Source organism: Brassica napus, chromosome C4, assembly GCF_020379485.1.
Source record: "Brassica napus cultivar Da-Ae chromosome C4, Da-Ae, whole genome shotgun sequence".
In the NCBI taxonomy this organism is placed as follows: Eukaryota; Viridiplantae; Streptophyta; class Magnoliopsida; order Brassicales; family Brassicaceae; genus Brassica; species Brassica napus.
This window is the reverse complement of record NC_063447.1, coordinates 22,942,388-22,965,294: the sequence shown is the minus strand read 5'-3', so window position 1 is coordinate 22,965,294 and position 22,907 is coordinate 22,942,388. Positions and strand designations below refer to the sequence as shown.

At 43.8% G+C, this 22,907-nt stretch overlaps 1 non-coding gene and 1 pseudogene across 1 annotated transcript; both read left to right on the top strand.

The window, feature by feature from the left end:
- Positions 1 to 18,189, top strand: part of LOC125585011 — a 36,874-nt pseudogene extending 18,685 nt beyond the window's left edge.
- LOC125586684 lies at positions 7,395 to 7,501 on the top strand. Its single transcript, XR_007323219.1, has one exon. It is a non-coding gene; the product is annotated as a small nucleolar RNA R71 (small nucleolar RNA).
- Positions 18,190 to 22,907: the final 4,718 nt, after the last annotated feature.

Here is a 22,907-nt window from a genome sequence, read left to right as displayed (position 1 = left end):
AGAGTGATCGAATTGCGTTTGTTTAAGACGGCTGGCGTGTTCGTCGGGGCCAATCGACGAACGGGGTGTAAGGTTTTGGTGGTCGCGTTCGGACAATTTGTTCGTATTATCTTCGAATTTTAACTTTGCGACGTCTCGCAGTTGTTTCGAGGATTATACGTGTATCTTTGTGCGTTTGAAGGATGATGATTTTTTTACGATTTTTGGGCCGGATGAGGCTGCAGACAAGAGTCTTAATGTTTCCAGGCGTGTCCTGAAAATTTTTTGTGTTTAACTGAAGCGTAAACGTTTTCCGATAAAAAGGACAACGTATATTGTAGTAAAAGTTTTTGAAGTTTCTTAAAAACTCGATTACAATAATGGCGATTTTTTAAGTGGGAGTATACGAGTATACGCACCCACTCCCCCCTTTTTAGAGAGGGGGATAGCTGAACTCGTCTTTTGACGAGCTGCCTACGTACCCCTTTCGAGGATCAAGCCATCTCGTAGTTCTGTTTCATGCCGCGAGTGTTCTTACTCGGCGGTAGATGTCGCGATGTCCGCCTTGACCTTGTCGATCGTGGCTGGGTCAACGCTATTTTCCGGATGTTCCGGTTGAGTTGTAGCGTGGGCTTCAGACTTGTGTCGAGCTTCGACGTCCGATGCGTTTGCGTTGGTAGACGTTTTTAATTCATTTTTTCCCGGGGTGCTTTTGGCCGAAGATTGGTCTATCTTCGTGCGCTTGCCGTTTACAGCTGCAGAAGTCGTGATTTGCCTTAACTTGTGCTCTGCGAGGAAGCATAGCCGCGACTGTTTTTGGCACCCCCAGATGGCCGCGACTCCGCTTGGGGTTGGGAATTTGAGACCCAGGTGGAAGGTTGACGGAACTGCCTGCATGGCGTTGAGCCATGGGGTTCCCATGATCACGTTGTAGATAGCGGGATGATCGACCACCGCGAACTCGACGATTTTCGTGATCTCCTTGGCCATGACTGGCAATTGGATCGATCCAAGAGTCATCGATACTTCGCCTGAAAAACCCGTGAGTGGTTTTGGCGTCGGAATTACTTCTCCGAGTTCGATGCTCATCCGTTTGAGAGTGTCGCGGAAGATTACGTTGACCGTGCTTCCCGTGTCGACGAGTACCCTTCCGACTTCTAAGTCTCGTATAACGAGATCTATGACGAGCGGGTCGCAGTGAGGTTGATCGATGCCGCCGGCCTCTTCCTTTGTGAAGGTGATCGAGCAATTTTGGCCATCTCGGGGAGGAGACCATGTAGACCAATTTGCGCTCGACTCCGCCTTCCGTTGGTAAGCCTTGATGGCCGACACAGTGTCGCCGCAGTATTGTGATCCTCCGATGATCATATTGACTCTGCGGCGATTGTTATCGTTCCCTTTGTCGTCTGGCCTCCTGCCGCGTTTATCCCCAGGCTGGTTTTGTTGAGGGGATTTTTCAGCGGACGGATTTCTGTCCGTCTTTGGAGGGCGATCAGAATCGAGGATCAGATCCTTGACGCTAGTTACTTCCGAGAGCTCTCCAGCGAGTAGCTTCGCGGCCAGCCTTGCTCCCAAGACTTTGCAGTTGGTTGTGGAATGTCCTCGGGATTGGTGGAACTCGCAGAAGGTGTTTTCGTCATGCCCTTGATTGCGAGTCCATGTGTTGCCCGTGGTCCGACCCCGATCCGAGTTGATCGCATAGTTATGCGCCCCCTGGAGATCTTCCCCATCGTGATGGACGTACTTGCCGTTACAAGAGTTCTTCTTTTTCCCTTTCGGGTCCACGTCTTTCGAGGATGGTCTTACCGCCTTATGTTTTGGCGATAAGACTTTAGTTTCCTCCTCTACTATGATGTAGTCCGTTGCTTTGTGGAGGGCGTCCAGGATCGTTCGTGGTTTGTCGAGAGTTATCCACTTTCTGAATTTCAACTGGTACCAGAGCGTCTTTCTCAGCGCGTCGATGGCCACTTTGTCGCTTATCCCACTGACCCTTGACATTATCAGCTTGAACCGACTGATAAACTCGTGGAGGGGTTCGTCTTTCCTCTGGGAGAGACTCCAGAGGTCAACATCGGAAGTTTCTCTGTCTATGAATACAGAGTATTGCTTGAGAAATTCCGATGCGAGCTGTCTGAAACTCCCGATGGTGTTACGACGAAGGCGTGCGAACCGTTCAAGTTCTGCTCCTTCCAGGTTTTCAACGAACAGGCGGCAGTAGTCGGCATCCTTTTCGCCATCCTTCAGTCTAGCTCTTCCCATCGCGATGTGGAAAGCCTGAAGGTGCGCTTTTGGATCGGCCGTACCATCGTACTTCGGTACTTTAATTTTTCCCGGATCGGACACCCTCATGTCCGAAATGCGATTGGTAAAAGGGGTCTTCCGAGCTCCTTCCAACAGTCGATCGATTTCGGGGGCAGCACTAGTAGCATGATGGATTTGAGACTTTACGGCCCTCACTTCTGCCGCAGTCTTGGTGATGTAGTCGCGAAGATCGCGGATATCCGATGTCTCGTCAGTAGATTTCCGAGCCTGTCGGCGTTTACTGCGAGTGAGCTCGGTTTGTCTTTCAGCCAGCTCCTCCTGTTCGTTCCAATAGGCGATTTCTTCCTCTTTCGTCATTGGTTTTTCGAACGGGGAGCCTTCTCGAGCAGATCGGCTTCTGGTCCTTCTCGGATGTCTGTCGACGTCCTCGTCGGTGTCGTTGGAAACATCGCTAGGATCCAGGTCAATGTGTTTGGCTTCGTTATCCTCCGAGTCCTTTGCAGGGGGCGGAAGACTTTCAGGGTTCCCCTTTTCGATGGGAGATTTTTCGCTAGGGTTTTGACCGGAAGGTCGTTCCCGTGCGACTTTTGATCTGTCGAGTGGGGTAGCGAAGTCGAGCCTTTTCCCGCGGATTTTGGTGGTTCCTCTGGGGCAGATTGCTTGGGTCCTTGCCGTTAAGGTTTCAACCTGTTGGGTCAAGGTATTCACGAGCTTATCCTGTTCTTCCGACCTTTTCTCATAGGTGGCGAACATCTTTTTAAACTCCTCGAGCGTCGCGGCGTTGGCTTGTGCGTTGGCCGCGGATACGTCCGCTACTGGAGTGTGGAGATCGGTGCCGCTGCCTCCGTTAAGAGGAGTTTGCACGTTATCCGCGTCCTTAGTTGACATGTCTGATCGAGAGTGATGTGGCTTTTGCGGGTTAGATTGATCCGTACCCCCCTCCTTCTAGCGCCAAACTGTGGGAACCGAAATTCGCACAGTCGATTTCCGTTTAAATAAGGAAACTAGGAAAACCCTAATTTCCCAGAGGACCCGGATATCTGCTAATTACCACACGTCAAGCAATCAGAACAATAGAATAACAACGATAAGAATAAGAAATCGAAAAAGAGAGCAAAGTAGATCTTATTCCGAATCTGCGTATGAGCATTTACAACAAGGTATAAGCCTGGGCTCGAGAGCTGTCGGCGAGATTCCTAGTTCTAGCAACCCTAAGACGGCTAAACCTAATTGACTCGCAGCTCGAAATAACAAAAACGGAAAATTGCCTAAATTGCGCTACGTAGCGACCGAGCGGGACGAACGCTCGGTCGCTAACGTTCGGTCGCTACGTAGCGACCAAGCTTGGCTGAGCTCGGTCGCTACGTAGTGACCGAGTGGGACGATCGCTCGGTCGCTACGTAGCGACCGAGCGGGACGAGTGCTCGGTGGCTACGTAACGACCGAGCTTCGGCTCGGTCGCTCGGTCGCTACGTAGCGACCGAGTACGTAGCGACCGAGCTTGGCCGAGCTCGGTCGCTACGTAGTGACCGAGTGGGACGATCGCTCGGTCGCTACGTAGCGACCGAGCGGGACGAGCGCTCGGTCGCTACGTAGCGATCGAGCTTTGGCTCGAGCTCGGTCGCTACGTAGCGACCGAGCTTTGACTCGAGCTCGGTCGCTTCGTAGCGACCAAGCTTTGGCTCGGACTTGGTTGCTACGCAGCGACCGGACAGCGTGTATGCGTGGTAATTACGCAACGGTCGAGCTTGGTTAGTTTGGCTTGAATCTTCAAGGATACTTCTTCGTAAAAACTTCGTGTTTGGTTATATTTTACGAAAGTTACATCTTCCTTTTTACTATCTCTTTCGGAAATACAATCTCCAAGGATTTTCGGATGGTAATTCCGTCGTAACCGTTTTTGACCCCAACATGCTCCTACTACGAAATCACTCGCATCTGTCATGATCTCAAAAGGTAAGTCCCAGTCTGGAGGCTGAACAACCGGCACACTGATCAAGGCTCCTTTAATAGTATGGAAGGCAGTCAAGCAGTCGCTATCAAACTCGAACTTGGTGTCCTTGTAGAGCAGTCTCGTGAGCGGTCTTGCGATCATTGAGAAATCCTTGATGAACCTCCTGTAAAAACCAGCGTGCCCTAAGAAACTCCTGATTCCCTTGACTGACGTTGGGGGTTGCAAGCTCATCATCACCTCAATCTTTGCCTTGTCGACCTCGATCCCCTTCTCAGAGATCTTGTGCCCGAGAACAATCCCATCTTTGACCATGAAGTGACACTTCTCCCTGTTTAGCACTAGATCCTTCTCCTCGCATCGCTGCAACACCCTGCACAGGTTTTTCAAGCAAACATAAAAGGAGATTCCATAGACACTAAAGTTATCCATGAAAATTTCCATTATGACCTCAATCAGGTCAGTAAAAATAGACATCATGCAACGTTGAAAGGTCACAGGAGCAGTGCAAAAGCCGAATGACATTCTCCTGTAGGCAAACGTGCCATATGGGCATGTGAACGTCGTCTTCTCCTGATCATCTGGGTGGATAGGGATCTGAAAGAAACCTGAGTAACCATCTAAAAAGCAATAGTATGGGTGGTTAGCCAATCGTTCAAGCATCTGATCAATGAAAGGTAGTGGAAAGTGATATTTGCGAGTCGCAACATTCAATATGCGAAAATCAAAGCACATGCGATGTCCAGTTACTGTTCGAGTAGGGATCAATTCATTCTTCTCATTTGTTATGACAGTTATTCCACCTTTCTTAGGAACTACATGAACAGAGCTAACCCAGTTACTATCAGAGATGGCATAGATCACACCAGCCTCTAGAAGTTTCATTATCTCTTTCTTTACAACATCTTTAAGATTTGGATTTAACCTCCTCTGATGTTCTATAGAATTCATCGATTCATCTTCTAGATGTATTGTATGCATGCAAAGATCAGGTGAAATGCCATGAATGTCAACTAGAGAATAACCTAATGCCTTACGGTACTTTCTTAGCACACACAAAAGTTTAGTTGTTTCCACATTGTTCAGTTCAGTGTTCACAATAACAGGATAAGTGGAATTTGGCCCTAAGAACGCGTACTTGAGCCCCGTAGGGAGTGATTTAAGCTCTATCTTTGGAGCTTTCAGTTCGCTCCATGGATCGTCGAGTTGCATGTTCGGCTTGGTAGCGCCTTTCGAAGCGACTACTCCAGTGGCATCGCTCTGATTGCTCTGGTCTTTCTCCCCCAGACTTAGATTGATGACAAGCCTTTCCATGCTTTTGGCAGAGTCAAGCATATTGTTGTAGCCATCCGCATCCATGCTCATGATGTTATGCTCTGTCTTAGAACGGATCAGGGCTAGCTTGAGTGGATCGTCGGTCAGGATTTCCTCAATCATTCCTTCTTGAGGGATAAGCGCCTGAACTTTATCCTCAACGGTGTAGGTCTGCGCATCTAGCATCGGTTTCTTCAGCAGTTGGTTCATTTCGAACTTCATCGCAATGTCTCCTAGGTGAAGATCAATCCTTCCTTGTCGAACATTGATGATTGCACCAGCTGTGCACAAGAAAGGACGACCTAGGATGAGTATATCTCTCGGTTCTTCTTCAACCTCCAAAACCACAAAAATGTCGTAACAAACGTGTTACCCACTCAGACATGAAGGTCTTCCAGAATTCCCACCGGTGACTTGACTGATCTATCAGCGAACACCAGGAAGATTCTTGTCGGCTTGAAGTCTGTGAAGCCCAATCGTTTTTCCACGGAGTAAGGCATGAGATTGACGCTGGAACCCATATAACATAGAGAACAAGTGAATACGGTTCTCCCAATTTGTATGGATAGAACAAACTTGCCTGGATCATCCAATTTCATAATCGGCTTGTTCTGAAGTACCGCAGTGCACTCTTTTGAAACCACCAATAGTTCACTGTCTCCAGTTACCTAGCCAGAGATCAACCCTTTCATAAAGCTGCGCATAGAAGGTATCATCTGGATCGCATCCACAAGAGGTAACTTGATAGTTAGATCATCTAGCATCTTTTTACACTTGGTCTCCTCCCGATCCTTGCGAGATGTCTTTTCCGGAACAGGATATGGAACCTTAGGGGTGTATTCGCGTGGAGGAATTGGCTCAACCGGTTGAGCGACAGGGGTTGGATCAGTCTCAGCAGACTGTTCCGGTTCCTCGCCAGACAAAGGGGGTGGTTCAGATCGTGGTTGCTCACCCTCTTTTTGCTTACCCTTTCCGCTGCTGACAGCTCCTTGGGAATTGTATCCGGTAGGGTTCTTCCACTCCTCAGTGCTATGGCATTGCATTCCTTAGGGTTTTTATCGGTCTTTCCAGGTAGAGTACCTTGCTGCCTCTTGACGCTCTCGGCTGTCTGCGCGATCTGAACATCCATCTGGCGCATATGACTAGCTACGTTATCATATTTGGTACTCAAGTCATTGAACATGTGGTTCATCCTGGAGTTGATTTCCGTGGTGAATTGATTCAATGCTTTCCCTTGAATTTGCTGACCCTTGAGCAACTGCTGCATCATCGTCGCTAGACCTTTATCTCGTCTTACGGAGCAATCGCTGGCGAAGGAGTGGTCTGTTGAGCCGTTTGCTGTTTCTGGTTCTGGAACTGGTTGTACTGCGCTTGGCTCAGGACATATGTTCTTCCCTGGTATGGTTTCTGATAGCCGCTGTTCTGCCCTTGACTGTTCTGCGCGTTTTCAACTGGTTTGCCAGCCTTGGGATACGCAAAGAGGTGAGGATTGTTCCTGACGTTAGGGTTCGGGTGGTAGTTTTTGTACCGCCATCCTTGTCCATTAACGTAGCTCACTTCTTGCTCATCATACACAGTATTGTCTCCTTCAGGTGTAGAGTCTGAAACATTGTTCTCTGATGCAGCTTCCTCCATGATGAACACTTGGCTCTGATTACCCTTCAACAGCTGGTCAACCTTGGCCGCGAGGTCGTCTATGCTGTTTACGCTTTTGGAGCGATCATTCTCCTTGTTCTTGTTGAGGCAGCTGGACGCCATATTTTCAATCAGTGCGAATGTACCAGGTGTTGTTTGGGTCATGAAATCCCCATTGCCCGAAGAATCTAGAGCATTGCGAAACTCATAGCTCACTCCATCATAGAACACTTTCAGTATATAGTCATCCTCAAACCCATGGTGAGGGCACTCCCTTCGATATTCCTTGTAACGTTCCCAAGCATCATAGAAAGGTTCGTCGGTCTTTCGCTTTAAATTCGAGATCTTATGCCTCAGAGCTGCGGTTTTGGACTTAGTGTAGAAGTGGCTTAAGAACGCTGCTCTGACTTGTTCCCATGTAGTGAGCGTACCGGTTGGGAGCGAGTCAAGCCAACGAGCTGCTTTCCCTTCCAAGGAGAATGGGAACAACGTGCATTTGACGTAGTCTGGTGGCACTCCATTCGCGCGAGAGAAATTGCAGACTCTCTCGAAGTTCTCGATGTGGTCCAAAGGGATTTCAGCCGCGAGACCGTTAAACGTTTTCTTCTATACCAAGCTGATCAAAGCAGGTTTGATTTCATAATCCTGTCGAGTGCAGGGAGGAGGGATGATGTTGGAGAGGGTGGTGGGGAAGTTTCGCGGAAGGTTTCGCTCTCCGATGGGAGCGCCTAGTTGCTCGACTTGCTGAGCAGTGAGGTCGCCGGCTGCTTGGCGAGCAGCTTCTTGTGCATTGCTGGTCTGTTGCATCTGCTGCATCTGTTGTTGCATAAGCGCCATTGCAGCAGTGAGATCATCTTCGCCTCCGTGATCAACCATTGTGGTGTTAGTAGGACGCAGTTGTTGACGGTTCTGTCTTTCTAATCTTGCGAGCTCTTCGTTACTTAGCGTGAATAATGGTCCTTGTGCGTTGTTCCGAGTATGTCTACTGGTAATGCACCGGGATCATTAGCTGAAACAAAGAGAGAAAAGCAAGTTAGATGTTTTAGACTAAATATAGAAATGAAAAACAAAGGTAAAATATCTAGTCCCCGTCGCAACGGCGCCAAACTTGATACACTTAAACTGAACATTTCCTACTGTCAAGTTAACAGTGGTAATTGTAGTATTTGAGATTCAATCCAGAGGACCAGTCTACACTTTATTCTTATAAGTTTTCAACTTAGCTAAAACTAAAAATGGGGTTGTGAATTAAGTTGTGACGTGCAAGTAAAGTAAATGATTTCAGATGATTAAAATTCAATATTAGAGATAAGCCGATCTAGGGTTTTTCATTGGGTGTCAAGCTCAACCAAACATTTATTCAAGCTCCTTAAAACACAATCTAGAACACAGATCACACTTAGTAGAACAACCCACTGTCGTGGTGCTGTTCCCTTTGTGGTTCGACCTTGATACCTAAACTGTCGTTTGGATCAAGGATAGATCACAAGTAATAGAGATCAAGTCCGATAGGTTCACCGAGCACTCTAGTATCTACTTTTGCTGACTAGAGATGTGCGGCTCGTTCATTCAATATCAAGCAAACTACTACACGGTTAATGAGTAGATTAAACCTAAGATCTAGCAGTAAGTGATCAGGTTAAAGCTAGCATTAAGAGCTGAGATGAACGAAGACACAATAGATTTACTTATTTATGTTTAGACTTGCGATTAACACCGTAGAACCCTAGACAAGCTAGCTGACTACTCAGACATAACACAAGATGAACCAGACATGATAACTGAATAATACGGCATATAAATCCAACGATAAATCAAGTTTAGGATGATCTTCTCTGTCAAGAAGAGGAGCCGTCTCCCTTACAATTGTGGGAACCGAAATTCGCACTGTCGATTTCCGTTTAAATTAGGAAAGTAGGAGAACCCTAGTTTCCCAGAGGTCCCGGATCTCTGCGAGAGCCAACGGCAAGTGACCAAATATATGCGGAAATCATGAAAAGATAACAAACGAGTTTAGAGAAAACAGTAGATCTTATTTCGAGTCCGCGTGAGAGCGTTGTGATCATTACAAGAGATCATAAAAGCTTTGGCCGCAAAGGCTGTCAGCGAGTTACCTAGTTCTAGCGGCCTAAAAGCTCAAACCTATTTGACTCGCAGCTCGTTAACAAATGACAAAGAAAATACAGAAAAGGTTTTTGATTGATTTCGGACTGAACCATATGAAAGGCAGCCGAACGTAGTTCAAGAGTGAACAAAGAGATCGAACTGCTTGTGCACGTTCGTCTGGTAATCGGGTGCCAGTCATGGAAACAGAGCATGTCGAGAATAATGCCTCAGAGTTTCTAAGTGCCGAGATTTCTGAGTCTAAAAAGTTGTCTCACATGCCTCTCCCCTAGGACTCCTTATATACTCGCTCCTAGGTCGGTTTACGCTTTTCCCCTTCTGCCCTTAAGCCGTCATAGCCTAAAAATTGAGATGTTCCATTTTTCCCGATCTTCGTAAATATCTTCAAAATTTCGCATTTATCTGCGGAAACTTGACATTTATCTTTCCTTGCGAACCAAGCGTAAACCGTCCCACGGTTTACGGGCTGCTGGTTAAGAAATCGTAAGGTGGGCTTCGAGTCATGCCTTAGGTCCCTTTGGGCCGTCTTTCGACTTGAAGCATATATTACGACTTCTTTCGATAAAAACGAACTTTCCGAGTTTTTATCGTAAAGATTGATTGATGACTTCGAATGGCGGAAAACATGAAATGGGTTCGCTACGGTATTCGGGAGACAGCATCGAAGGGTAGACGAGAATGCATGGATTCGTGTCGTATCGACGTTTCGGAAGAGCTCGGTCGCAACGTAGCGACCGAACGGAACACACGTTCGTTCGCTACGTAGCGACCGAGTGAGACGGACGCTCGGTCGCTACTTGGCTCGAGCTCGGTCGCTACGTAGCGACCGATTTTGGCTCAAGCTCGGACGCTACGTAGCTACCGAATGGAACGCTTGCTCGTTGGCTATGTAGCGACCGAGCGGGACGGACTCTCGGTCGCTACGTAGTGACCGAGCGAGAAGGACGCTCGGTCGCTACGTAGCGACCGATCTTGGCTCGAGCTCGGTCGCTACGTAGCGACCGAGCGGGACGGACGCTCGGTCGCTACGTAGCGACCGAGCGAGACGGACGCTCAGTCGCTACGTAGCAACCGAGCTAGGCTCGAGCTTGGTCGCTACGTAGCGACCAAACGGAACGCACGCTCGTTCGCTAAGTAGCGACCGAATGGAACGCACGCTCGTTCGCTACGTTGCGACCGAGCGGGACGTGTGCTCGGTCGCTACGTGGCGACCATGCGACCTTTTTCGGGCTTTTCTCTGATGTCTCGTGTTTCTTCTGCAGGGCTCTTCGTAAGAATAAATCTTTTCCGAAGATTTATTTTTCGTAAAAACGTTCATGCCGATTTTTACAGACTTTCAGACATTGATTCCGTCGTGACCGATTTTGACCCCAACAGTTAGCCCCCCAGCTTGTTACAACCATGAGCTTCTAGAGTGAGGTTCTAGCGAGTGGCTTGGCAAGTTAGGCAAGTTAGGTGAGTTAGGCGGAATTTATGGTCGAAAAGGTCTGTGGTAAGTGGTCTTCTCGCTCTTCTAAAAGTTGAACGCGATAAGATTGGGGCTGCACCTTATGACGGCTGCCTACGTACCATTGTTGAAGGGATCAAGCCTTTCGTAGTTCGTCTTGGAGTTAAGGTTTGTATGACTAGTTTTCCAGCGAGACCTTTACGGTCTGGTTTTTATGTAGAGGTTATCAGGCGTGTTGCTGCCGATGGCATTTTATATGGGTGTAGAAGGAAGACTACGAGTTGTCATCTCGTAATCTAACTCTGTGTGAACTGCTATATCCGTGATTTGTTTCGAGAGTTTTCCGCAGTGTGTAAACTTGCGGGATTTCTGAAGACGCTCGAAAATTGGCAAAGAGACAAATTTTGGGATCTCGTATCAAGGTTTTTAATACTATGCCTAGAGATGTTAGAGACCAGTGCGCTGGGTTTAGGGCAAGACCTAGGTTTACTCCTTGTTTTAGAGGGTGCGATGACTAATTCGACTTACTTATCCCGTTTCGGTTTCATCCTGATTCCATACCGATTTAAAGTCCGCGATAGGTTCTCGGCTTATACGACTTGTATGGTTGGAACCGAGCATCCCTCCAAGGACAATTTTTAAGCCTCCTAGAAGTGTTGACCAAAAATTTTGGGTTTCTTTTAAAGCGCTATTATCCTTGTGTCGGATGTACGAGAGTCATCTCTACGAGATGGCTAAGTCTGTTTACGATGTTAAGAGTTTGTTGTGATCAGCAACAAACTTAATGGTTAAAATAACCGTTTTGAGTCTTCGCGAAGGATATGTTTTGAGAAGATGTTAGTGCGTATGACTGTATGGTCTTCCAAGAAAGTGTTTTTATCGAGGAAGAAAATTTCATCGAAGAACGAATCTTTAGGCGTCTGCGACGTCTCGCGATGCTGAAGATTTGTCATTCTTTCGTATGCCGCGTTTCGTGCTTGAAATGTTCGCGGGCTTGAACATGTTTCGCGATGTTGCAAGGGATTAGTCTTAGCCCTGCGTTTGGGAAACATTCTGCTGTGACTACGGATGTTCGCAGCCAGAATTGTTGTTCCTGTTTGGATTTGATTTGCGATCGAGGAGTTAGGACCAAGGGGTCGCGTAAATTTGTCCCCGGAAAGAGGCATCCTCCTATACTGTGCTTTGTGTGGTGTTGGCCTTCCGAGATTTCTTTCGTGTCTATTTGAGGATGTTCCGTATAGCTATAGGAGCTCTGTTACGAGTTTTCCTTACATGCCGCATTTTACGAGTAAAACACAGCGGGCTTAAAGTGAATCGTAGTATATGGAACTTGGTCAATTTTTGACAAGTGGAACCTTTCCGTTAACTGTTTGGTTGTTAGGACTGAGTTTTCTTATGACGAATTTACCGTATGATTCCCGTTTTTGGGTGGTACGATAATTGTTTGTGTAATTGTTACTTGGCGTTTCAAGACAAATTCCGGATTACCGTTTAGCCGTCAAGTTATTGGAGCGGTGGTCGCTCAATTTTTTTGGCTTTGCATGAAGGCTGTGCTCAGCTTTATAGCCAAGGACGTTGTTGCCAAAGGATTAGACCATGACACTTTCGTGCTGTCAATAAGGTCAAGTCGGTTAGAATTGTCCTTAAAGGGGATGCTGTAACCTAGTTCTGCTTCGAAGGAAAGGCGTAATTGGGCAAGTGACTAATGGCGTTTATCGAGATTGATAGGCCGATTATGCCCATGGTGGTAGAAAACGTTTTTCCACTTTAGGGTTAATTTATACAATGAAAGTTTCATATAATGTTTCCTTTATTCGTATGGAAGTTGTTTCCTTTGTTTCCGAGGGAGATAAAGCCTAAGAAGCTCGATACAGAGCCCGTGCGGAGTCAGTTGCGGGGTGATTTCCTGCTCGGACGTGACCAAGCTGAATGAGAGCGGATGCCAGTGAGTCGCGGGGCTAAAGAATGAGACCTTTCAGATCGTGGTGCGAGGAAGTAAAGTTTATATTGGTAGTCCAATGTCGGATCATACAGCTTGGTTTTTTGCTATAAGGAAAGTACTTTTTCGTAAAACCTGTTACGTTTACTTTCGAAAGTTACTTTGTATGACATGATCTGATTATACGAAGGATTTTTTGCGTAAGTAACAGGCGACCGGTTTTTACGAATTTATTAAATTGTCGCGACATATGGAGATGTTAAAATAACGATGTTTCCGCATATTTTTGAGAAACTTTTTCGCTTTTGTTTTTATTCTTCGGTGAAAGTTTCTCTGAGTCACTCATGGAGTTTTACCAAAGGTCATTTCACCGAGATCTAGTCGCGAAACGTTTTTTCAGGTTTCTTGAATGAATCAGTTAAACAACGATAGACTTAGTCGACGAGCGGGGAGGACGTGTTCTCTTTGTCGTATTTTCTGTTACTTTTGTTCTTGATTTTGCTTTGTCGCAAATGTTTTTGATGTTTTTCCGTTAGTCTGTTGGTTCAACGGAAAATGAGAATGATGCTTTGATGCCTGAAGATTTCTCGTATAATGATTCTTATACGAAACTCGTTTTGTCAAATCGGAAAAGATCTTTATGACTTCAGCAAATCATCGACTTTCATTCTGAAGTTTGGCAGAGGTTTTCTAAACGAATGATTGCGATGATAGATGCTGTATAGTCTTTGAGAATTTTTCCAACATGGTTTGGATCAGTTCCTAGCGTTTAGACGAATCTCAGATTGTCGTTTGCTTTTAGGATGATCTTGACGAGACATCGCATTGTATGAATATTTTTCCGCATATTTCTATGAGAGTTTGCTTTGTCGAAAGCGTTTTCTTGTCGAAAGCGTTTTCTTGATCTTGACGAGACATCACATTGTTTGAATATGTTTTTGAAGTATGGGAGTATACGAGTATAGCATACGCACCAACTCCGTCCCTTTTTCTCGAGGAATAGAATGATCGACAGTCCGAGTCGGTTTGAAGACGACGCTTGGACTGTGATTTGGTTGTTTCCAGGTTCAAGACTTGGAATATGTCGGTTCCGAGAGGATTGCCAGAAACGAATCGGTTTTAAGACGACGTTCAAGTCTCTAGTTTTTTCTCTCCTTAGGAAGCGAGCTTGATATGCGTGGCGATCGTTTCTCGATTTTCGGAGAGTTTAGATCGGTTTGCAAGATCTGGACGAACAGTTATGGGACAATATATCGAGACAGGAAAAATCACCTAAGACTTAGTTCGCTAGACTATCCACCCAGGTTTTAAGTTCCCTAAAGTTCTATGGCAGTCTCAAAGGCGTTTTTATTTCTTAGTAATTTCCTACGAAAACTCCAAGTCTGATTTCAAAAATTTCAAGTCGCAAATACCTAAGTTCTCTCGAAGATGCAGTTTTGTCTCTTCTCAGTTTTGCTTGCTCATTTCCCCTTCCTCTTCTTGTGTATGTTCGCCTTTTTCGATATTGGTGTTTATCCTTTGAAACTTGACATTTATCTTCCGAACTTGACTGATACGAAGTCAATAAAAAGGTTCAACGTAATCGTATAGTTGAGGCGGCTAAGGTGTTAAGTTAACCGTTGCCGTATTATACGATTAATCTGAATCCACGCGACAAAATTAGTCTTCGCGGTTTTTTTTTTTTTATCGTAAAGTTTCGATGGTAACTCCAATCGAGACGAAACAAGAGACGTTTCGATCGAGATTTGAAGGAGAACACAAAGATGGAGGTTAGGGCGAGTAGGAGCAAGCGAAAGAGTTTAGACGAGTCTTACTTGTTTTCGTCATAAAATCTCAACGAAAACTCCGATTGAGACGAAACGAAAAGCGTTTCGATCGGGATTCAAAAGGGAACACAACTGAGGAGCTTTTTGAGGCCTGACAGGTCGCTATGTAGCGAGCTGGAGGTCTGACAGGTCGCTATGTAGCGAGTTGAAGTAACCCAAGAAGAGTCCTACTTGTTTTAGACGTAAAATCTCAACGGAAACCCCGATTGAGACGAAACAAAAAGCATTTCGATGAGGATTCAAAAGAGAACGCAAAGGAGGACTTTTCTGAGGCCTGACAGGTCGCTATGTAGCGAGTAGAGGTCTGACAGGTCGCTACGTAGCGAGTGGAAGCAAGCCAAGAAGAGTCCTACTTGTTTTCGTCGTAAAATCTCAACGGAAACTCCGATTGAGACGAAACGAAAAGCGTTACGATGAGGATTCAAAAGAGAACGCAAAGGAGGACCTTTTTCTAGGCCTGTCAGGTTGCTACGTAGCGAGTGGAGAGTTGGCTTGAGCTCGGTCGCTACGTAGCGACCGAGCCGTGTGCGTGCTCGGTCGCTACGTAGCGACCGAGCTGTGTGCTTGCTCGGTCGCTACATAGCGACCGAGCTTGGCTGGAGCTCGGTCACTACGTCGTGACCGAGCTTGACTTGAGCTTGGTCGTCACGTAGCAACCGAGCCGTGTGCTTGCTCGGTCGCTAACCTAGGGGTTTTCTGCGGTTTTTGGGAGAACAAGTTTTACCCTTCCGAAATGTTTTCGGAAAACCTGTTTTGGTAAAACCCTTACGCATTGAGATTTGTTTTGTTCGGCAAAGAGCCAAACTTACGGGGTTTGATAAGATTTATCGTTTCCCTTTATGTTTAAAAAGAGAAATCGCGAGCTCGTTTCATTGCACTTCCTATGGCGAAAAGTCGCAGCAAGGTTTTCGATTTTCTCAAGAACTGTGGCGTTAGCATAGGCGTTGGCCATAGGTGCAGTGGCGGCTGGAGTTTTCTTACCAGCGTTGTTGCGAACTGCGATTTTCTCTTTCGTATTTCCAGACATTGTTTTGATCAAGCGTTTTGCGGCTATGAGTTAGAGTAATCTGTACCCCCTTTCCTTCTAGCGCCAAACTGTGGGAACCGAAATTCGCACTGTCGATTTCCGTTTAAATTAGGAAAGTAGGAGAACCCTAGTTTCCCAGTGGTCCCGGATCTCTGCGAGAGCCAACGGCAAGTGACCAAATATATGCGGAAATCATGAAAAGATAACAAACGAGTTTAGAGAAAACAGTAGATCTTATTTCGAGTCCGCGTGAGAGCGTTGCGATCATTACAAGAGATCATAAAAGCTTTGGCCGCAAAGGCTGTCAGTGAGTTACCTAGTTCCAGCGGCCTAAAAGCTCAAACCTATTTGACTCGCAACTCGATAACAAAAGACGAAGAAAATACAGAAAAGTTTTTTTATTGATTTCGGACTGAACCTTACGAAAGGCAGCCGAACGTAGTTCAAGAGTGAACAAAGAGATCGAACTGCTTGTGCACGTTCGTCTGGTAATCGGGTGCCAGTCATGGAAACAGAGCTTGGCTCGAGCTCGGTCGCTACGTAGCGACCGAACGGGACGGACGCTCGGTCGCTACGTAGAGACCGAGCGAGACAGACGTTCGGTCGCTACGTAGCGACCGAGCGAGATGGATGCTCGGTCGCTACGTAGCGACCAAGCGAGACGGACAATCGGTCGCTACGTAGCGACCGAGCTTGGCTCGAGCTCAGTCGTTACGTAGCGACCGAGCTTGGTTCGAGCTCGGTCGCTACGTAGCGACCGAGTGGGACGTGTGGTCGGTCGCTACGTGGCGACCGAGCTTGGCTCGAGCTCGGTCGCTACGTTTTTCGGGCTTTTCTCCGATATCTCGTGTTTCTTCCGCAGGGGCTCTTCGTAAGAATAAATCTTTTCCGAAGATTTATTTTTCGTAAAAACGTTCATGCCGATTTTTACAAACTTTCAGACATTGATTCCGTCGTGACCGATTTTGACCCAAACAACAATAGCAATTATTCAAGAATAGGTTTGGGTCTCTTGCAAAATTAGCGTAGTCCAAAAATAAAAGATAGAGGCCGCTTTTATATGGAGGCGTCCTTAGACTTCAGAGTAGTGAATCAGTAATTAGGGCAAATCTCTAAAAGATATGGAAACTTCCATAAATGTCGAGAACAATCGTCTGGCTGCTCCTTGTAGGATCAACCGTCAGACTGCTCCACTTGATTGTTCTTCGGGGAAAGTCTCCAATTCTTGCTCCTTTCTTCACGCTTCTTCCTTTAGCTCTTCAATCTTCTCCAGACCTGAAATGACTCTAAAAGGACTTGACTAACTCGATAAAACACTGAAAATAAGTTAGAAAACATATACACAATGATGTCAAAAACACCATATATCATCGTGGATGACACATATGATGCATATGCAACTCTTACCGAAGCCATTGCTCTTACAGAATGTTTGCAGATGTACTATACATACATTAGTGCGTATATTTATAATTATATGTATAGGTGATCCTCCCTACTTATTTACAAATATAAAAAATTTAAAAATAATCAAATCATAATAATTGGTAAATATCCCCATTGATTCCTTTTCATCAAATAGTTGAGTAACTTATTAAACTTGGTTTAACGAAGAAGCTCTCTCATCTCTGTTCCCTCTCTAAAATCTTTCAAAGAGAAGAGAGAAAGCCTTTGTTTTTGTTTGGTTTGCGGGTTCTCTCCGGCCTCGATTCCCGACTATCAGGCTCTTGACTCTAGGTTGGAACGGCTTCCATAGCAACTCATCGCCGGCTTCGCCTCTGGGAAACGGTGGCTCATAATGCACCGATTTCACCGGCTTTGCTCCGATCGTTGCTTCTCGTTTCACCTGCTTCACCGACTCTCGATCCGATTCTCTTTTCTTCCTCCCTTTTGTCTAGGGTTGCTTCATCTTCAAGCTTTTTGTTATGTACAAAGATGATTGCTTTTTTCACAGGAAGATCGAGTTTGTTGGATCAATTGAAGAAGATGCTTTTCCTTCTCAAAGTGACGATTCATCAGACTAGGTTCTTCGGGTTGAACTTCTGTGAAGGCTGCTCGGTTGATTGGCCTCTTCACCGGTTTGTTTCTTTGCTGATGGCGGAATTCTGACGATCACCTTCTCTGGTTTTGGCGGAGGAAGTTAGTGCTTGCCTTGACGTGTGTTCCGAGATCGCTGGGCGATCCTGCACGTGACGTGTTCGTTTTCCTCCCCTATGGTTTAGGCTTATTGGGCTTACGGCCCCAAGTTTGGTTTATGTGTGGCATTTCTGTTTGGGCCTTTCTTTTAAAATTCTTGTATTGTTTCTGGGCTTTGTCCCTTAATAATAAAATACCAAGAGGAAAAAAAATAGTAATTGGTAAATATCCCCTTTCGTTTGGTTATAAGTTTTAAATCATTTTGTAATATATATAAAATTGTATTAAGTAGTTATTTTGTTTTCATCCTAACTAATAATGTACTTTCAAATATAAGGGAGAATTTCATGTTTACCACTTTCATGGTACTACTTTTCATGTTTATCATCACTAATAGTTCGAATATTCGAATATTACTAATAGTTCGAATCAGTTCAAATATTTTTTTTCTAGTTGAGTTGCATCTATTATTTCAAATTGAAAATTGTTTTATTTTTCTGTTTTATTTTAATTAGGTTAGAATAAGATTACTATTTTTAATTTCATTTAGTTGGATTCATCCTCTTATTTTTTGTAAATATATATTTTAAATATAAAATTTGATATATGTTATTCTGATTAAAATAGAAAATATAAATATAAAGTTGGATCGGTTAATAATTTTATTTTTTTTTTGTTAATAATTATTTTTAATTATTTTAAAATTTGAAGACATTTTTATAATTTAATATGTATGAAATTTGAGTAGAATATTATTTAATAAGTTTATATTTTATGTAATTAGGCATAGGATTTGAGAAATATGATATTAGATGATCAATTTTTTTTTCAAGTATTATATTCTTTTTATCAATTGATCAAAATTATAATCATAATAAAAATATTATTTTTTTGAAAAACGGATACCCAAAATATTTTATTTTCAAATATTTTTCCAATTTATGTTATATATATAAACCTATATATTTTGAAAATTTATAGATATCTTCTTTTTGTTTACCTTGTTTAGGGAAATAAATATTTTTTTATATATACAAAATTTATATATTTTATATTTTACAAATAGTTCTTTTTATTAAATTGTGGGGCTATATAAATAATTGTTTAGGTATAACTTCTAGTTTATTAAGGGTATCCATTTAGTGATTTTTGTGAGAATTAATATTGTAACACCCCTGAATCGTTTTAGGCATAGGTCGAACCACCGGCCAACAATCAAACAAGAACATGACCGACGGGCCGACTGTCTACCAAGGTTCGGGAGCGCTACATGACGGGTTAACGGGCAATCCGGCCAAGGTCACAAAAAGTGCAATTCGTAACTAGGCCAGTCCACCCACTAACACGTCCCGTCAGATCAAATCCTAAGGCTTCTCAACCCGTACCCCAACCTGACGTTGTGTTAGCTTGGACAAGCTGATATCAGAAACAAAAAGGCATTTACACAAAACGTCGATTTTATTTATCTTATATAATATCTGGTTCACAACACACAAAATATTATACAAGTAGTGGCATGCCAAGCGAGAAAAAGTACATACTTATAGTCTGAAAGCGTCTTAAGCAAAAAGATACAAATCTACACCAGCCGGCCTAGCCTCCCGCGACCTCTACAAGCTCGCTACTGGTCACCTGAAACAACAACGAGTGAAGAGTGAGTAATCTAGCATTACTCAGCGAGTTACAATCCCCAACTAACAAATACAACCCCTCGCTATCCCACCCCAAACAATCAAAAGCGAGAGGTTCACCTAATAACAATTCAACCCAATTCAACGAATAATAATAAGAAATATCAGAAATAAGCAGCTGGAAAAAGATAGTAAGATAACTAGCATATGCTAGCTCACCACCAACTCAACCTTGAAATAAATTACGGTTTATCAACCAAAAACACGATTTAATATATATAACTAACTCGGGCCCTGGTGACGTTAGGTTCCTCCTTCACTATCGGCAATATCCTATCTCCCTACCACAAAGGCCGGAAGAAGGAACTTTCAACCGACTGCGGCCCAAAGTCCTTTGGGTCACCGCGCGAGAGCCCACAGTCCTTCGGGTCACTGCCACATTACACCGTCGTGTAATACTCAGCCATAGGACATGATCCCGTTCGTCTGAGTCTTCCCGATCCAGCGAATAAGGGGTTTAAGGAACATTAACTCACCCCTAATATGCCTAGCATTGTGGGTTACACAAATGTTGTCGGCCAAAATATAACCAATACTAAACCCGGTAATATAACCAAGGTTTCAAGTAATAATCACAACACAATCAACCATATTCCAGAATCTAGTATGAAGACTAATTCCAGAATACCTAACTATCCACAACTTCGCGATATCATCTAAGAATTCAACATTCGCTAACTAACCAATCAACCTAACCATTAGCATGCTACTACGGTTCTCAAGCAATAACAAGCATGCTATCAACTCAATCAACATAACCTCAACTATTAACTAATCAAACCGGAAAACTGAACGAAAGCGGTAGCCCCCGTTACTCAGTTAGACCCGGCCTCCTGCCATGATCCAACTTCCAAGTAACGGGAACCTGCATGAAAACAACTCAGCAATCAATTGACCATAACTCATAGTTTTTGGTTGACCGTGGCCTTGACCCCAAACCCGACTTCTGCGATCCGAACCCTTTCTCGACCTTCTCAAGTAGACCCACGTCTAGACTGGTCTTGAACTGGTCTCCACTAGAACTGATCTCTCTTCACTTGAACAGAACCTTCTCCAGGTGCTTACTCAAAATCGGCAGAGTAACTGTTCTCGAAAACTGCCTAAATCGCTCGAAAATTATCGAAACTCGATCTTTCTTTCTTTTCTTTCTCTCTCACACTTTGAACTGACTTTGATGTGTTCTGGATGAGGATAAATAGGAGGGGGTCGTGGGATATTTATAGTAATCAGCAACCAATCAGAAACAAGCCGTGTGTCGCTTCGCATGGCTCTGGACACATGCGCGGCGACACCTCGTGCTCCACATGGCTGGTTGCATGACCTGCTCACATCCAATGTGACAACACGCCCTCTACCTGTCTGGATGCATGTCCTGGCGCCATGCAAGGAAACACCACGTCCTCTTCATGTCTGGCCGCATGGCCTGGTCGCATGCATCGCAACACCTCGTGCTTTGGCCGATCCACCTCGTGCTCCACATGTCTACTTACATGTACAGGTTTCATGTACTGCAACACCTCATTCTTCTCTTGCCACATACCATTCCAGGCAGTTGCCACCACGTCCTGATCTCATAGATCGAGCCACCTCGAGCTTCTCGGTCCATTCGTCCGATTTTGGCCTTTCCGGTGAATTTTTCGTCCCGCGATCAATCCCAATATTTTTCGACCCCCATTTTGATGATCTGATTATTTTTAGTAAACTCCACTTGGACTCTGATCTTAAGGGAAAATATTTCTCGAGCTTCCGGCTTCTTCGAAACATTCCATAATACCGAAATTTAGGGTTTTTCACCCAATTTCCGGTCTTCCTGTTGTGCTTCCAAAAGTGTCATGCTTCAAACGTCCTTTGGATTAATCTACTACATTGTCTAACCATTGTCTAGTGGCATACTTGCCTCATGGTTCAGATAAGATCAATCTGATCGTCCGCGACTCGACCACCAAAAAGATACTCGACCATTCTTTTTTTTTTTTTTTTTTTAAGGGTTTCTACAAATATGTTTTAAATTGTTTTGAAATTTGTATATATAAATATATAAATGTATTAAGTTTAGCTATATCTTAATCTTAACTAGATATGTGATTTCAATTATAAAATTTCGAATCAGTTCAAGTATTCACTTTTTGGTATGTTGACTTGCATCCATTATTTCAAATATAACACTGTTTATCTGTTTTCTTTTAGTTAGTTTAGAATTATATTACTATTTTTAACATCATTTAGTTAGTTTCATCTCCTTCAATTTGTAAATATATTTTAGATAAGAAAATTGATATTTTATAATGATAAAAAGTAGAAAAATAACAGTTGATTTAATTACATTGATAAACACAATCTGTAATATTTTGAAATTCATGTACATATATGAATATTTTAAAATTACTAAATTCTTATAATGATTATATTTTATAATTAGGCATGTGATTTAAGAGTTTGAAGACATTTTTCCATTTATAGGTATGAAAGTTAATTAGAATATTATTAATGATTATATTTTACAATTAGGCATGTGATTTAAGAAGTATGATATTAGATGATCAATTTATTTTGTTCAAATATTATTTTCTTTTTATCATTAGATCAAATTATAATTGTAATAAAAATATATATTTTTCAAAAAAAAAATCTAATTTATTTGATCAGGGAAGCTGAAAAAAGGGTAATTATTTTACTTTGAGTAGCTTGTCTTGCGATCATTTTAGCTCTTTTTTTGTTCATAAATCTTTTTTTGATATTAGGGTGATCAAGTTGAGATTGCTCGTGTTATCAAAGAAGAAGTAAAGAAGGAGCTGAGAAAGAGCCTTGAAGAAGCTCAACTCTATATGCATACCGTAGCTGGACCAAAATTGGCTCTCGTTATTGATGGAAAGTGTCTGATGTATGCATTAGACCCGAGCTTACGCGTAACGCTGCTCAGCTTGAGCTTGAACTGCACGTCAGTTGTATGCTGTCGTGTTTCTCCGTTACAGAAAGCACAGGTAAGGTTTAGATGACTTTCAAAATAAATTCTTGCAGGTTTGGCCTTTAAAGAGAGCTTATATACTATTTTGTTTTGGGGCTTTGATTTGGAAATTGGTAATCATTTATTTTTATGGGTTTGAATTTCCGGCACTTAATTCATGTCCAGTGAGTAATTTGGTCATATATGTTCTTTGAACCGGCGTCTAATTTTCCAATATGCGGTCTATTTTTAGGTGACAAGCTTAGTGAGAAAAGGCGCAAGAAAGATTACTCTTGTGAAACGGAACGTAAATACTGAAACTTTCTCTTGTTATTATCTCAAAAGGTTAACCCTACAAAGAGAGGATACATATGCTTATATAGAGAGCTGGTAACAATCTAGATCTTCTCTTGGTCTTATCTACACAGCTGTCTCTCTTCACTTTACTCTTCACATAGTGACAAGAGTATTTCAAACCGGTCTGGTAGGAGCGTGCCTTGCTTTACCGTACATACAGCTTGCACCTCTGTTTTGGCGTTTGTTTCAGAACGTTGGGAGCACGTTACTGCTTGGGCATAAGTCATCTTGGGCTTCACTACTTCAGTTGCTGTATGGGCCTCTGGTGTTGTGAC